Source organism: Sarcophilus harrisii, chromosome 5 (assembly GCF_902635505.1).
Source record: "Sarcophilus harrisii chromosome 5, mSarHar1.11, whole genome shotgun sequence".
NCBI lineage: Eukaryota > Metazoa > Chordata > Mammalia > Dasyuromorphia > Dasyuridae > Sarcophilus > Sarcophilus harrisii.
In genome coordinates this window covers 23,810,028-23,817,166 of record NC_045430.1, presented here as the reverse complement: position 1 = coordinate 23,817,166, position 7,139 = coordinate 23,810,028, and positions in this window count along the sequence as shown.

Genomic DNA, 7,139 nt, shown 5'->3' with positions numbered 1-7,139 from the left:
CTATTTCTTAAAAAATATATTTTATTTCATTAAATATTTCCAAATTACATGTAAATTCTTAACACTGATTTTAAATTTGATTTCCAAATTCTCTTCACTCACATAAGGCAAGCAATACTAATTTACATATGAAGCCAAACAAAACATTTCCATGTTAAATCATGGTGCAAAAGAAAACATAAAAAAAAGTGAGAAAAATAATTTTTTAAAAAGTCTGCTTCAGTCTGCACTCAGAGTTCACCAATTCTCTGTCTGGAGGTAGACAGCAGTTTTCATCATGCAGCCTTTGGAACTGTCTTGATCAGAGTAACTAAGTCTTTATTACTTAATCATCCTTAGAGCGTTGCTGTTACTGTGTACAATGCTTTCCTGGTTCTGCTCATTTCACTTCACATCAATTCAAATAAGACTTACCAGGTTTTTCTGCAGCCATTCTCTTCATTATTTCTTACAGCACAACAGTATTCCACCACAATCATATATGATATGATATAAGTTAGAGTACTATTAATTCAACTAAAAATTAATTCAAACAACTTCACTAAAGAAGCATAATGTAAAATAACAAGGACATCACCTTTTCTAAATATTACTAACAAAACCTAGCAAAAAGGGATAGAAGAAATTCAATTCAAATTACAAAATGTATAAAATATCTATGAAGCAACCTACAAAGACACACTCAGGCTTTACATAAATAAAAATATTATTTACAAAAAAAAAAGACAAATTATTGGAGAAACAATAACTGTTTCTGTTCATGACTGGACAATGCCCTATTAATCAAAATATTACTTAAATTAACTATCAACCACTAATGGGGGTCACTTTATAGAATTAGACAGAACAAAATGGGGGAAGGAAAGAGTAAAAATCTCAAGGGAAAATGCTTTTTTGAAAAATAGAATAGAAAAAGGCTTTCAATCTTAACAAATCTCAAAACTAGAGAATAAAGCAGTCATCTAAGTAAGTAAGCCCTTTGGTACTGACTAAAATATAGAAAAACTGATCAATGGATTAAATAAGCAAAACACTGAAGCAATTAAATCTAGTATCATAGTGTTTGAAAATTTAAGGACATCAACTATGGGAATAAGTACTTCTTATCTGAACAAAAAAAAGTCTCAAAACTGGAAGGACAGAAATCAAGTTTAGACTAACATCACACCATAATACATTCCAAATGGATATATGACAAACAAAAATGTCATATCAAACAAATTAAAGAAAGGAGGAAATAACTGAATAGGGAAAGAAAGAGTACACTAGAAACAAGGGATCAAAGAAGATGAAAAAAACCTTTTGTGCAAGCAAAATGAATGCAAGCAGAACCAAAATGTCATTTGTGGCAGGAAAAACTTCCAAACTGATCTTGAAGACACAGCAGGCCAAATCCTGATGGGAAAAATCTAACAAGTCCATTTCTTCAATCTAGGCTGGCACAGGTCTGGCAGAGAGGTAGGTGGCTACCAGAGATGTAATCTATAGTAGAGTCCTACAGCCCAGTGATTCTTTTTTTTTTCTTAGATATGTTTTTCAGTTCACTCGTTTTTAGTATACTTTACATTTTCTATGTTTTTATTCTTTTGACTTTATTTTAGTATTTTAGATTTTAATACAAGAACCTGCTTTTTAAAAAGTCATATAACTCCAAGGAGAAAACTTTAGCAACAAACCTGTAAAGGTTCTTCCAAGAGAGGTCTTAATATGGCCTTAGACCTTCCCGGTGAAGGGGTACACCACTGGGTGTGTCACATCCTAGCATAGGGATCATCCCCTCACAACCTACCAGCTCCTTCTAATGACAAAAAGATAGTGCGGGTGCATACAGGAAGCAGTTGAGAAGTGCTTGAAGGCTCACACAATCCTTCCAGTCTAGGTCAGTTTATCCTTTTTTCAAAAAAATTCTGACACCTGATTGTACATGTATAGCCTATATTGGATTGGTGGCTGTCCTGGAAAGAGAAAGAGAAGGGGGAGAGGAGGGAGAGAGTAGGCAGGGAAGGAAAGGAGGAGGAGGAAAAGGAGGAAGGGAGGAAAAGGGGGGGGGGGAGGGAAATGGAAGAGAAGGGGAAAGGGAGGGAAGTAACGGGGAAAGGAGGGAAAAGGGGGAAAAAGAAAGAAAAGGGAGCAAAAAATTTTTAACTCAAAATTCTACAAAAATGATTGTTGAAAACTATCTTTGTATGTAATTGGAAAAAATTATTAAATTTAAAATAATTTGGGCACTACCCCTAACGCAGGGTGGTTAGGGAATTGTTTAGGTTTTTTAGGATAAAAAAAAAATGTAAGAATAAAATAAAAAAAAATCAAATTATAAGAAATTATTTTAAAATTTATTTGAAGTTTTTTTAAAATGTTTGAATAAAGATAAAATAAAATTTGAGTGAAATTATCAATTTTTCCAATTTTCTTAAAAAACAAAATTTGAAAAGGAGTACCCCAATTGAGGTTTGAAGGAACAAGGAGGGAGGGGAGGGGGGATTTTGGTATTTTTGGGTTTCGCGGGGTTTCCTTTTAGGTAGAGAGAGAGGGGGGGAAGGGGTTTGGTATTTTTGGAAGTTTTTGGTTTTTCCCTTGGGGCGGGGAGGGGAGGGGAGGGGGGGGGAAAGGGGGGGCCCTGGAGGTTTATGTTTGGGTCCGTTTCCCGGGTGTTTTGGTGGGGAAGGGGGGGGGGGTTTGGTATTTCGTGGTTGCCCTCCCGGGGTGTTTTTAGGTTGATGAGAGGGGAAGGGGGGTTTGGGTTTTGGTTTGGGTTTTGGGTGTTTTAGGGAGGGGAAGGGGGGAAGGGGGGTTTGTTTTGGTTGTGGGGGTTTCCCAGGTATGATGAGAGAGGGAGGAAGGGGGGTGGCTTTTTCGGAAGTTGGGTCCCGCCCCTCCCTGGGTGTTTTGGGGCAGGGGAAGGGGAAGGGAGGTTTGGTATTTTTAAGTTCCCGGTTGGCCCCCCGGGTGTTCCCTAGGTAGAGGGGGGGGGGGGGGTTTGGTATTTGGTTTAAAGTTTGCCTTTCGTTTTGTTTTCTTTCTCTGCCCAGGGGATTTTACTTTTCAAAAAGGGAGGTTGTCGGGGAGCCCAGGGGACTCCAAGCCCCCAGGCTCGGGAGTGGGAGAAGAGCCCTTTACCGGGGGGAGCGAAGATTTAGTGTTGATTACGCCGGGGCGAGGGAAATTGGGGGAAGGCGAGACGAAAGCTGCGCGCCCTTTTTGCTACGCGCAGGTGAAAAGTCAGGGTGGTGGGGGGAGCGAGGAGAATGAGCAGGGAGGAGGGAGGGGAGGAGGGAGGGAGGGACGGCGGAGGGAAAGGAAAGATACAAGGAGGAGAGGAGGAAATGAAAGGGGGAGGGTGGGAAGGAAGGAGAGAGGAAAAAATGATAGGGGAAGAGGGACAGAGGGGGGAGTAAGAAAAAACTGAGGGAAAGAAGGCAAGAGAAAAGGGAGAGAAAGATGAAAAGCCTGGGAGAGAAGGAAAGAAAGGAGAGGGAGAGATGAATAAGAAAAGGAGGGAAGAGGTAGAAGAGGAAAAAGGGGAATAGGGGAGAGGAAGAAGGATGAGGGGAGAGACAAGAAAGGGACGGGAGGGAAAGAAGGCAAAGAGGAAAAAAGAAAGAGGGAGACAGGAAGGGGAGGAGGAGGAGAGGAAGGGAGAGGGAAATAAAGAGCCTCAGTTAAAGTAATTATGTATTACTGATTATTGATTATTCACGTATTTATGATTAATGATCTATTAATTAATCATGATTATTTTATTAATGTATTTATGTGCTTAATTAATTATTAATTAAGGGAGGGTAATTAATGGTATATTTCTCATATGTTTTGATTTTTCTCAGTTACATGTAAAACATTTGTTTTTAGAAAACTTTGAGTTCCAGATGCTCTCCTTCCTCTTCATTGGGAAGGCGCATATGAAGTTGTGCAATGTATTATACTTCTAAATAAGTAAAATTTCATCTTACACAATCATTAGAATAGTGCTTCTTAATGTCCTGCTTCTTTTTAGAATGTGGAGCTTTAAGGAACCGAAGAAATCCCACTCATGGTTTTCCCTGAACCCCAGGGAGTGACAGTGACTTGCCCAAGATCACGAAGGCAAGTGGAAAGAGGCAACTTCCGATGATTATGAAAGCCTTTTGTTCTTTTCACTACCACGTACCTCATCTCATGAAAGATTCAGGGAGTTGTCAAGTATTTAAATTACTGGGACAAAAAAAAACTTGAAAACAACCACAAAATGCAAAATAAAACAAAAGGGCCAAGTAGCCACAATTTAAATATATATTCAACAATGTAATAAACTATAAAATGTTCTCTTTTTTTACTTCTCTTTCTTCCCTTTCCCTCTACTCTCCAATTCTTTCTCTTTGCCTCTTTTACCCTCTCTCTCTTCCCTCCCTCTTATTCTCTCTTTTTTCTCCCTCTTTACCTTTCTCTCTCCCTTCTTTCTTCTCTCCTCTTCATATATATACATATATAATATATGTATATGTATTTATACATACATATATTTACATAGGTTTATATTATATGTGTATATGTATACATACATATAAACTTCTATGTAAATATATATGTATTTACATAGATGTTTACATTTATATATGTATATATGCATATATGCAGACTGTGACATTAATGTTTCAGAGCACATCTCAGTTTAGAAATTAGTCATTAATTTAAGCTACATCTTTCTTTTTTTTTTCTTTTTTTCTTTTTTTAAATAACTTATTGACAGAACCCCTGCCAGGGTAATTTTTTACAACATTATCCCTTGCACTCACTTCTGTTCCGATTTTTCCCCTCCCTCCCTCCACTCTCTCCCCCAGATGGCAAGCAGTCCTATACATGTTAAATAGGTTACAGTAGATCTTGGATACAATATATGTGTGCAGAACCGAACAGTTCTCTTGTTGCTCAGGGAGAATTGGATTTAGAAGGTATAAATAACTTGGGAAGAAGAACGAAAATGCAAGCAGTTTACATTCATTTTCTAGTTAAACTAAATCTTTCTAAATATTATCAATTTTTTTCCTATCATCAGGGGAGTTACTGATTGCAATTTGCTTTAAATTTTACTTGTTTCTTGTTTCATTATTGTCTTGGTATTCTTAACAGTACAGGAGCTGATATATATATATATATATGGGTACTTAATAAAATGGCCTATTTCTCTCTCTCTCTTTTTTTGTTTTGTTTTGTTTTGTTTTGGTAACTGAAAAAAAATGAAGGCGCACCAGTCTTTTCATTAAGATGGCTTAATGTTGTAAGTAATAGGCCCTTCTTATTAGAATTTTTGTGAAGATCAAATAAGAATACTAGTAAAATATTCCGGAAACTTTAAAATACTATATAAATGTGAGCTATTATTATCAATATGCTTAATAGGAGGTCCTTTTCCAGAGCCCATAAAAGTAAAAAAACTAACAAACAAAAGCTAATAAAAATTATAGTTAGCATTTATATAAGCTTCAAGGTTTGAAAAATGGTTTATAAATATTATTTGATTTCCACAACCACCTTGGGGAGAGATGCTATCTGTATTCCCATTTTCAGATGAAGAAACTGAAGCAGCCAGTGGTTAAATGGCTTACTCAAGGTCACCCCCCTACTAAATGTTTGAAACTAGATTTGAACTCAGTTCTTCTTGACTCTAGGTCCTGCCTTCTATCCACTAAGCCCAAGAGTTGTCTTTATATGTCTAGAAATATCAACAGATGGTCATTTTTTTTTTTTTAGCTAAGAAACGCATCTATCAACATCAAAAAAAAACAGAATGACCAAAAATGGAAAAGATCTACAAATCCTTAAATAATTTTTTTGCAAAACAATGACTATGGAGCCTCCACATTTACACTCTAACATTGCAATCCCAAAATGTGCTATATGAGGAAGTAGAAATTTTGCTTCAAAAAGCTAACATGAGAAGTACAGCTATGTTAAACTAAGTAAACAGGGAGGGAAGAGACCCAGAATAGAGGCAACAAATTGTGAGGAGACTGAGAGATCACATCTCGGAGTATTTGAAAGGAGAAAAGATACCAAAGGTATGGGGGGGGAAATCTTGGATCTTATTTTTAACGATAAAAAAAAGTGACCAAGAAAATATCAATAATTACAAAACCATAATCTATTTCCCCATCAAAAGAGATATTTGTAAAAAGTACTTAGCACTATACTTGATATATAATAGATGCTATATAAATGCTTATTCCCTCTCCCACCTCTCTATATTTATTTTTTAAGAGAATAATCCACACACATCTTCATGATATGTGTAATCAATGTAACAGAAAAACCCAGGAAGTCTTTTGCAAACAAAAATCTATATCCAGTCATACCAGACTGAAAGACACTGATAATATGAGATTACACTGTGCTTATTGTCGACCCAAAAAAAAAAAAAAAAAGCATTAGATTTGGTAGAACAAATCACAGCTTGAAAAGCTGTTATTCCTCAAAGAACATACTGTTGATAGAGCAAATCCATACAAAAATAATTTGCTGAGTGCACAAATATAGGAATGAAAGAATATTGGTGAGCTGTGGGGGGGCCACAGCCTAAAAAACACTAGTAAAGAAACAATTTTACCTAATAAATAGCATCAGACTTAGGACATGAAATCTTTTAGATCTCAGCAAAGTGCCTGGCACTGTAGGCACTTAATAAATACTTATCGACTAACTTGGAGTCAGGAAGGCTCAAATTCAAATCCTGTTTCGAACACTTATTATCCATGTGACTCTGGGCAAACCATTTAATATCCCTCAGCCTTCATTTCTGTCTTTAAAATAATAACAATAGTTAACATTTACATAACACTTAATTTGGGCCTGACACTGTGCTAAATACCTTACAAATGTTATATCAGTTGATCCTCACCACAACCCTGGGAAGTAGGTGCTATTATTATCTTCATTTAACAGAAAAGGAAACTGAGGCAAACAGATAAAATGACTTGCCTAGAGTCATAGAGTTAAATGTCTGGATCAGATTTGAACTTGGGTCTTTTTGAGAGTGCTATCCACAGAACCATCTAACTTTCAAAACTAAAACTAGTCCTTGTCTTGCAGAATTTGTGAGGATCATAGAAGAGAACATAAAGCAATTTGCAAACTTGAAATGGTAGTATAAATGCAGTTATCAT